Raw genomic sequence first — 9,903 nt, 5'->3', positions numbered from 1 at the left:
CAGCCGAGACTGAGCCAGCGCCCGGCCGCAGGCAGAACCTAGCGCCAGGAGGCGGAGTCAAGCGCCTGACCCCACCCCACCCCTCCCCCCCGCCCCTCGCAGCCTTTTCTAGCTTTGCCGGTGGCCCCTAGCTTGTGCGGTGCCCGGTGCCCGGTGCCCGGTGCCCGCTGCTAGGAGAACCTTCGCCACCCACTCTCAGGCAACTCCACCGGGAGAACCCAGCTGCGAAGAAGACAGACTTGTGATCTGTCATGAGGAGCAGGCCCCATCCCTCCTCTGGGCTTCAGTTCCACTTCCCTCACCCCAGTGGAAGGAAAGGCCTAGGAAATCTAGAAGGACCACTCAGCGCGTGGATGAGTCTAACACCGGACAACCCGGTTGCAGCCAGCTAAGTGGTTTGTAGTTAAGAGAGCCATTCTCAGAGAATGGGCTTGCCGGAGTGGGACCCAGCTCTCTGCTGATCCTGTCGGCCCGGAGCAAGATGCTTTCCTCTGTGAAGGAGACAGAGGAGGTCGATGATGTGTGGGGTGCCCACAACGCCCCACTATTGCTCTGCCTGAAAGAACACTGGGAATTTTTCATCTTGGCCTGGCTCCCTCCTCTCCCTCTCCTTTCTCCTCCCTTCCCCAGCCAGCAGCCTTCTGGGCTGCCTCCCCCCAGCCAGCTGGTGTATGCTCAGAAAATCCAAACTCATTTCCATGTGAGCTGAGGGGGATATAATTAGGAAGGCCCCTTCCCCAAGAAGAACGTGAGGGGCACATCCTGCATGCCCACAGTCAGGGAGGCAAGGTCAGACCAGTTGAAGGGATCTCTTTCTCTGCCTAAGGCTCGGCTACCTACCCCGGGGGACCTGATGACTCGGTGGTGGCTCCCTCGGAGGGTCCAGGCCCCAGCCCCTCTGCAGTCACCCGAACAGCCCGGAGAACTCTGTCACTAGCTTATAAACTTGGAGCCACTTTGCTCTTTGTAAAAGGGTCTCTCCTGTCTTCCTTGGGTCAGAGATGGTTCAGACTCCCCACCTCTGCTTGTACCCCAGGGAGCCATGACTGAAATCCATGAAATCCTGGCAGTTCAGCAGCTCTTCATCTAGTGTTTACTGTATATGTAGTCTGAGGTGTACCGCACCGAGAAGAGACAGAGTGAGGAAGAGGGAACAGAGGTAAACAAAGGCTTGACCTTCAGAACCCAGACCTAGACATACTGAGCATGCTGCAGACACAGGCAAAGACACTGGGCAGGATGCCCTGACCTCAGAGCCAGCCCTCTTCATTGCTCCGTGGCCAGGAAGGTTTTGATAGCATGAATCTTAGCCCTGCCAATTGCACATTCTGCTTCTAGCTTTTCTCTCCATTCCTAAAAGCCCCAAAGTACCTGAGCCAATAAGGTGGATTTCTCCAGCTCTCCAGCACTGGGATGTGTGAAGGGGTCTAGAGATACTGAAGGGTTAGGCTCCTTCTACTACATGGAGCTACTAGCTTCATGATGCCCAGAATCACACACCCAGATAGGAGACAGCTGAAGACAGCCCAGGAACTCCTTCCCAGGCCTGCACTGGATCTTGTGGCCCTAAAGCTGGGAATCTGACCAGCCCAAGGTAGCTTCTAAGAATGACACTTGCTTTCTAGCCCAAAGACTCATTTGCTAGACAAATATGGCCTCCAGTGTCTTCATTTCTGTAAACGATTGAGGCAAGAAGAAATCACCTATCTCTGCCTTTAAGAACCAAAGATTCGAGTGCATCTGAAATGAAAACATTACCCATGTGCACAGTAACTCATAAGATGCAGCCCACTTCCGCCTACATCATTCCTGTCAGATCTACATTTTTCCCCCCTCTGAGTAAGAAAGCATAACTACATCCTAGGAAAGAAACTGAGGCATACAGGACATCAGGGATCTGTCTGAGGTCAATTGGAAATGAGTAAGACAGGAAGCCAAATTTTCTGATTCTAGTAACAATTGCTAATAGTGTGGTTACTATTACATGCTATGCAGATTTCACTGCCTCATTTTAACTCGGTCTTCATGATCCTAGGAGCTAGATGCTATTATTCCTTTCTCTCTCTTTATAAGCAAGAAAATTAAGGCATAGAAAGGAGATGCAACATACCTAAGCTGGCTCAGGTGGACAGAGACAGAGCTGTGACCTTAACTCAAGTGGTCTCGATAGGGCCAACACCTTGGTTTCCATCAGTATAATGTACCCTTGCACTACAGCTCTGGCATGTGGCTGCAGTCTGGGTCCAAACAATCCTCAGAAGGACCCAGACAGGGCTAGGTTACCACATGCTGTAGAGAAGGGCAGGCCAGGGGCCAGACTCAGCCTCCTAAGCAATAGGGAACAGATGGAAAGTAGGGGTAGAAGCCAAAGAATTTTTTTTCCAGGCTGCATGCTGTAGTGAGAAGTAGTGATACTAAAGGCCATCTTCTCTCCAAGACAGGCCCTGGGGAGAAAGGGCCACGCCAGATGGCAGCCCACTCCTGGGTCCATGATTTGAAACAACAGCTTTATGGAGGGAAAAGCAACTGGAGGGAACAGGTACCAGCAATAGTTTTGGGGCTCCTTACACAAGTAACACTGAGAAATCAAATCAAAATAGTTTAGGTAGTGATGGCCCTGCCTGCCTTATTGGAGTCCAAAGCTGACTCTTGAGCCAGAACCAAGGCATAACCCCTACTCATGGCCAGTGATGGGAAATGGTCCAGAAGAGGAAGCAACAGATGCAGATGATGACAAGTCTGATGGAAGCAATGAGGCAGGGCAGACAAGGTGCACCCCGTGGGCAGAGAAGGTGCAGCCAAATCCAAGAAATACCCTCGGGGAATCAAAGGATCTGGACACATGCAGATTGGAGCTTCAGGACCCAGAAACAGCAGAGGTCCTGGGAGTCCATCCCAATATTCCAACAGAGCCTCTTACCCTTTGGGGCCAAACTCAGACTGCTTCTCCATTCCCAAGCTTTCATCAGCCCTGATTCGCTGCCTAGACACAGCCTTACAGGAATAACCTACCCAACAAGAAGCCTATGGGAAGTGTATAACAGGCACTGATGTTGGCCATCATAAACGGCTCATTTTCATGGATACAGTAATCTAAGAATCTAAACTCTTGGGATTATTAGTAACTAGGGTCCTTTGAGTAGCCTCCTCATACAGGAACCCATCCCCTGCTGCTAGGTCACCACCCAAGCCGGCTACTAACAACAGGAACTATTTACTCAACTTCATGACCCCTTATTGTCAGAGGTAAACAGACCAGGCAGGTCACTCATGAACTGAGTGGGCTGGGCCTGTGGAATGATGTTTACAGGGCAGCTGCTACTCAGTTGCAGACCATGGGGGCCACAGGAAAGTCAACAGATAGGTGGTGGTCTGGGTTTTCACGTGGAGTTGAAACTTAAGTCTTTGCTCAAACTCTCTGGTTTAAAGGTATCATCAAATCAAAATATCACCAAATAATTCAAAAAAGTTAACAAGGATGCATAAGGCCAAATAAAAACACGTTTTAGGAGCTAAAGAGACGGCTCAATGGTTAAGAGCACTGGCTGCCCTGCCAGGGGAGCCACATTGTGTTCCCAGTATCCACAGGGTAGCTCACAACTGGCTGTAACTCCAGTTCCCAGGAACCTGATGGCACTGCATGTATATGGTGCACAGACATGTAAACAGGCAAAACATTCATATGCACAGAATAATAAATAATAAATAAGTGAAATTTAAAGTTTGGAGAGAAAAAAAAAACAGGTTTAGGCTACATCTGGACCTTCAGCACACCATGTCTGTCTGTCTCACAAACATGGCAAAACAGAGCCTAAGTGTGCCTGGAAAGGAGTGCAGAGGAACCCTGTTTAGGTTCTACAGATCCCGGGACCATATCTCACTCCCCCCACCTCTAAACCCCCACCAGGCTGCTCTGGGGCTTCTGCTTCCTCTACCTAAGCTAGGTCAGAGCCTACCAGCTGACAACTGTGAATGAAAGACTTCAAAATCACACACACTACTTAGCCCCTCTGGTCTACTGCCACCCTATACCTATACCTGTCTTCCTAGGTGGATTTTTATTTGACCCTACCCTAAATTACTAAAACTCAAGTCTGGCTAGCCACATTAAATGAGATGATAATGTAAAAATCCACAGAGAAATATTCAGTGAGGACAGGGAACTGGCAGAGAAGAGCTAGACTCATTCACCTTCCTTAAGACAGTCAGCTCACCTCAAGTATGACTGGGTCAGACAGCTCAGCAGCCTTAGATGGCACTGGACTTGTGGTGGGAGCGCCACCTGGTGTCTACTCTAAAACAGACAAGTTTTAGGGACTGAGGACAGAAACTCCCAAACCTTCCATGAGAAAAGCTCCTCCCTCCAGCCCATTCCTATGCCACAAACCCATCTCTGAGCCTCCATTCTTGGTCTCCAGGGCCTGGAGCCAAGACAATCACATGAAGTCACATGGAACCCATAGAATCTAACATCTCCTGACTAGATGGGGCTGCAAGGTCCCTGTCTCAGCCTGGCTGCTAAGTTATTAGGCAATGCCCTGTCCCAGACCAATTTCAATTTCCTCCTCCTCCTCCTCCTCCTCCTCCTCCTCCTCCTCCTCCTCCTCCTTTTCTTCTACTTGTTCCTCCTCTCTTCCTCCTCTTCTTCCTCTTCTCCTCTGTCTCTTCTTTTTCCTCCTCTTCTTTTTCTTCTTTGCAGGGTCTTACGCTCTTGCAGTCCAGGCTGGCCTCAAATTTAAAGCAATCCTCCTGCCCCACCCTCTTAAGTACTGGGATCACAGGTGTGAGCCACCATGTTTTATTTACAAAATGAAAAAAGAACCAAAGCAGCTGCTTTCCTGACCTTGCTCCTCTCTGGATCGGGACAAAGCATTCCGGTCCCACTTTCTGCTTTTCCTTCTTGCTTGGACATTGGATTACATGTACTTTTACTACACTTTCCATAGGATAGGTTCCCAGGACCCTCTCAGCTCTGATATGATCCTCAGGCTAGCTAAGGCCCTATCAGTGAGACCACATGTAGACCTGTGCTCCCCAAAAGCATTCACCTTCTCTCATGAATGCAAGAACCCATGAATCACAGACCAAAAGCAGTACTCAAAAGACATTCATGCAGTCTAACTTGGAAGCCCCTTACCACAGCCCTCATGGCCTCACAGTCTCTAAGTGCATGTTTCTGGGGATAGTGCACTCTACCATGGAGCAACCCTGCCTATTTTCTTGAGCTCTGCACAAAGGCTCCTTCCTCAGTGGAATACCAAACGGTGGTCTGAAATTTACCCTCTAAAATCATACAGTGTGTGTCTATTCACTCTTTCTAGAATACAACCCTTCACGAATTTAGGTCACATCCTTTGAAGTATTTTTTTAAGGGGTATGTGTGTGTGTGTGTGTGCATGCGTGTATGTATGCATGTGTGTTTGTACAGGCGCCCTCAGAGGCCAGAGGTGTTGGATCCCCTGGAGTTAGTTAGAAACAGCTGTGAACTGAATACTTAATATATAACCGCTGGACTTCAACCCCAAATTTGCTTTTTTTTTTTTTCAATCAAGGTAAATAATCCCCAAAAGGTCTTTCATGGGGCTTCCCTTGGAGTCTCATAATTGGTTGATTCTCAAGACATGGTCAGAAGTTATTTCACAAACTTCTCCTAGTCCCTAAGCAGTCTAGTTTGTGTCCATCTCTTCTAAAGGTCATGCATAGATCAGAACACAGCAGCTGTAGTAGAGGCTGGGTAGTAAAGACCGGCTTCCTTGTTTCCGATTTTAAGCATCACTGGAGGTACTGTCTTCTAAGGATGAAACAGGTATCTGAATCCTATCAGTTTTACTCAGAGGTCATCATGGCCCAATTTCTAACCATTAACAAAATTTCTCTGGAATTAAGGGCTCAATTTGAATTGGGGCCCAAGAGGAGACAAAATGAGAACACATTAGACAAACAAAATTTGCTTTCTTTCTATAGGACTTATTTTTTGTATGTATGAGCATTTTGCCGGAATGTATGTAAGTGCACTGTGTGTGTGTGTGCCTGGTACCTGCAGAGGCTAGAATAAGGCATCAGATCCTCTGGAACTGAAGTTTTGGGCAGTTATAAGCTGGGAACAAAACCCAGGTCCTCTGCAAAAGCAGCCAGTGTTCTTAACCACTGAGCCATCTCTCCAGCACTTTAGACTGGCCCTGTGCTGTCTTACTTGGTAGGATTCTGACTCCTTGAATATTCCCCACCCCAGCTCTGGAGTGCCTGGTATCTACAATACACTCACTGTTAATATCTATAGACATAGAGTATATTGTCAAACAAGACACAACTGAGGCTCCCAGAATACAGATCAACTGTGGAAGAGTGGGTCTGACTTAGAAACCTGTTCCCCTCCCACACCTAAGCTGCCACTTTCAGGATGAGTGTTTAATAAACTCTTAGGCCCAGGTAGTTTCCAGACTGTGGGATGAGGACAAGACCCGGGAGTGCAATGATGGGATTATGTTGGCTACACTTTCACCGAAGCCCTGGAAAGGCTGATTTCCCACCACCAAGTCACATCCACTAAATGGCAGCACTCATGGCACAGGGCAATAAAAACCCGCTTTTCAAGGTTGTTAGGAGAATGCATAGTGAGACCCCGACTCAATCCCTGAAAAGAAAAATGCCTGATAAATGAGCACCATTGCACTGCACTGCAGGCCCCTAGCTTTGCCAAGGCAAAGGCAGCCAGTGCCTAGGTCATCATGAAAGGCACTTCTGGCCTAGAGAAGGCTGAATTCTGTAACCAGCAACTGCTGAGTCTGTGGGACCAAGACAGGGTAAGCTGACATGAACATAGTAGCCCAGAGCCAGAGAAGGCCCAAACTGTGGGAGTCAGGAGAGGCAAACAGAGCGGCATGTGAATAAACTCCCCAGCATCCGCATCAAACAGTCACTGCCAAGGCCTGTGGCAGAGGAAATAAGAAGCCACCTCGGGGTAAGGATCTGAGCTTGGTCTGGGGCCCAGGCCAGATGGGGCTGAGTCGAGGAGCAGAACCCGGGCCCATGTGCCCAGCAAGCTGTGCCAGCCCAGCCCATGTCAGCCCAGCCAAACTTGAGTTATATCAGGAGAGAGGATCTGTTCAGAAAGCTCACCCATCTCTCTGCATATTTGCATATTCTATTTTGGGGTCTCTCTTCCTTTTTTTTCCCTTAGCTTCCTAGAAAAGTTCTCGTCATCAATTCCAACTTCACCTCTGTTGAACTGCAAATGCTCACTCAATCATCCCATCTCCTCTCCAATTATTCATTCACCTCTCCCTCACTAGCAAGGCTGCCCAGAGACCCCTGACCTCTTTGCCTCCAATGCCCACTACTTATTCGGGGCCAGTTCTTGTAAATCAGCTCTAGCTCCATTGTAACATCTCCCTAAGGTCACCAAAGAACAAGTCCCTAGGTCCAAGGTCTGCCCTTCTGAGACTAGGTTTGCCTGGCATCTGACACCACTGACCATGCCCTCTGTCCACTTCCTTCTACCCTACTTTGGTGACCCCTGTTAGCCCCTTCCCAGAAGCAGATCTCCTTCCCACATCTCCCAGTTCCCGTTTCCCATACAGCCTTTTGGGTATCTATTTTCTTCCACATTTTCCTGGAGAGATGATTTACCTCCTCTACGATGCCAACACAATCTTGAACTTTAAATTTCCTGATGACTATCTCAGCCCAAGGACCACTGGCTGTCTCAGAGTACCTCAAGCTCACCATGCCCAAACTGGTCTTGCATTCCACACTGTAACCATTCCTTATTCTTGGCAGCATCAACATCTACCTACTTACATCCTGCCTCTTCCCTTCTCCCCACCCCCAGATCTGGTCTGTCCTTCACACCTCACATCCCTCCCCTCCACAGCTCCTCTGCTGAAGCTTTGGTTGCAGGCCCTACAATGTCCCATCTGGAGATAACGAACCTTCTCAGTGGTTGCCTATCCACAGTCTCACTTCCCACAAATCCAGCCTCCACACAGCTGTCAGATTATCTCACATACAAATCTGGTCCCCCACCCCCACCCCACTGTCCTGCATAAAGACACTCCACAAGGCACAAAAGGCACCCAGAAGCCTGGAGAGTTCTGAGTCTGCCAATGCAAATACCTCTCAACATCAACCCAGGATCATGAAGGAAATGTGGAAACTTCAAAAATTTTGCAGAGTAGGTTAAGAACAATGGGCTGCTGAGGGCATCTCTTGAATAATGTGTTCTGAGCACCTCCCATTACTCTGCCCTGAGGAGAAAACCAGAGCTCTTCAGCCTGCTCCAACTCTCACCACCAGCTCTTCCCCATCTCAGAGGTCACAGCTGAAGAAAGAACACAGCTTTGGAGTGAGTTTCTAGTTGTCCACTTCCTAACCATGGCATTGTCGACAGGATTTCCCCTCGGAACCTTGTTGTCATTAAACAGGATGCTAACAGTACACTCTCCCAAAGACTGGAGTCAGTTTTAGTCATGCCAACTACCCCTCAGCCTCTTTCCTTTACTGCCAGGCCAGACCTGTCAATCAAAGAGGCCCACTCCCTCTCCCAAACTTGTCTATCTCTAATCTAGTCACCAACTAGAAGCCAGAATGACCTTTCTGAAATGCAAATCTGCTTCCCCAGTTACAATTCTGGTTTCCTATGCTCCCCAACTTGCTCTCTACACTAACAGGCCCACCTGGTGACATCCCCTCTCCACTCCTGGCCACTCAGCATATCAATTTCCTTGCCTGCCCATTCTTCCTTACCCTTCCAATCTAGTTCCACTACTACCTTCTCCAAGCAGCTTCTCTTCACATACATACTCCTAATCTAAGTGAGCTCCCTTCCCCATGAGTTGTCCACCGCAACCTTGGACTTGCCTGGCCCAGCTTTCATCAGGGTTTAGTGGGCAAGGCCTGTCTTTCTTAGCAATAGCACAGTTCTTCATGAGCAAGAAAGCCACCACGTTTATACAACTCAGAGGCTCACTGTTTGTTGAAAGAGTGAAGCACAATGGCAAGGAAGGCATCCTCAGCCCATGGAAAGCCCCGGACTCAGAGGGGGCACTTATCAGGCCCAACACGTACTGTTTAAAATATGACCACAGGAAGCAAAGCCAATGTGCCAAGCCCATGGAGGAAAGACCTGATAAACAGGGGAAACTGTTCAACTCAATTCTGGGAAGCTTGGTAACAGGTACCAGGAGTTGTTCCAGAGAGAGCAAGGACATCCAAATGTTCTACAGCAGAATGGGGTGAGTGAGCTCAGGAGCCTGGCAGAGTAGGTTGCCACAGAACAGAGCAGCTCTAGGCAAGCTTTAGCACGTGGACCGGAGGGGCTGTGTCAGCCCCATTAGAGCACCACTGGACCTCAGTCTTTGTTTCTACCAGAGTGAGGGATACTGGGCTCAAATAGAGCTTGCAGATCTTCATTGCCAACCACAAAGCCGAGCTCCAGGCACATCACTGAGGCACAAAAGGCTTGACATCCAGGAGACTGGAGAGTTCTGAGTCTTTTCTCCCAATGCAAATACCTCTCAACATCAACCCCAGGATCACGAAGGAAATGTGGAAACTTCAAAAATTTTGCAGAATAGATAAAGGACAACGGACTGCTGAGGGCATCTCTTGAATACTGCGTTCTTCTGAGCACCTCCCCTTATGACTATCACTAATATAAAGGTTATACAGAACAGGATGTGCTGGGGACCAAAATCAGGACGGTAGTTCAAAGGGACACATGGAATTACCAAATAACTAAAACTGTACTAGTGGAGAAAATGGCACAGACCAGTTCCATATGGCTCCTTGTGGTAAAAAGATTATAGATACATTCATGGAAAACTTTCTTTCTCAAGAAGAGACAAGCAGGAGCCAAATGGCCAGAACTGGAGATGGTGTGAATGGAATGTGTGCCAAGGCCAA

Source organism: Peromyscus eremicus, chromosome 7 (assembly GCF_949786415.1).
Source record: "Peromyscus eremicus chromosome 7, PerEre_H2_v1, whole genome shotgun sequence".
NCBI classification, from domain to species: domain Eukaryota; kingdom Metazoa; phylum Chordata; class Mammalia; order Rodentia; family Cricetidae; genus Peromyscus; species Peromyscus eremicus.
This window is presented reverse-complemented; position numbering follows the sequence as displayed.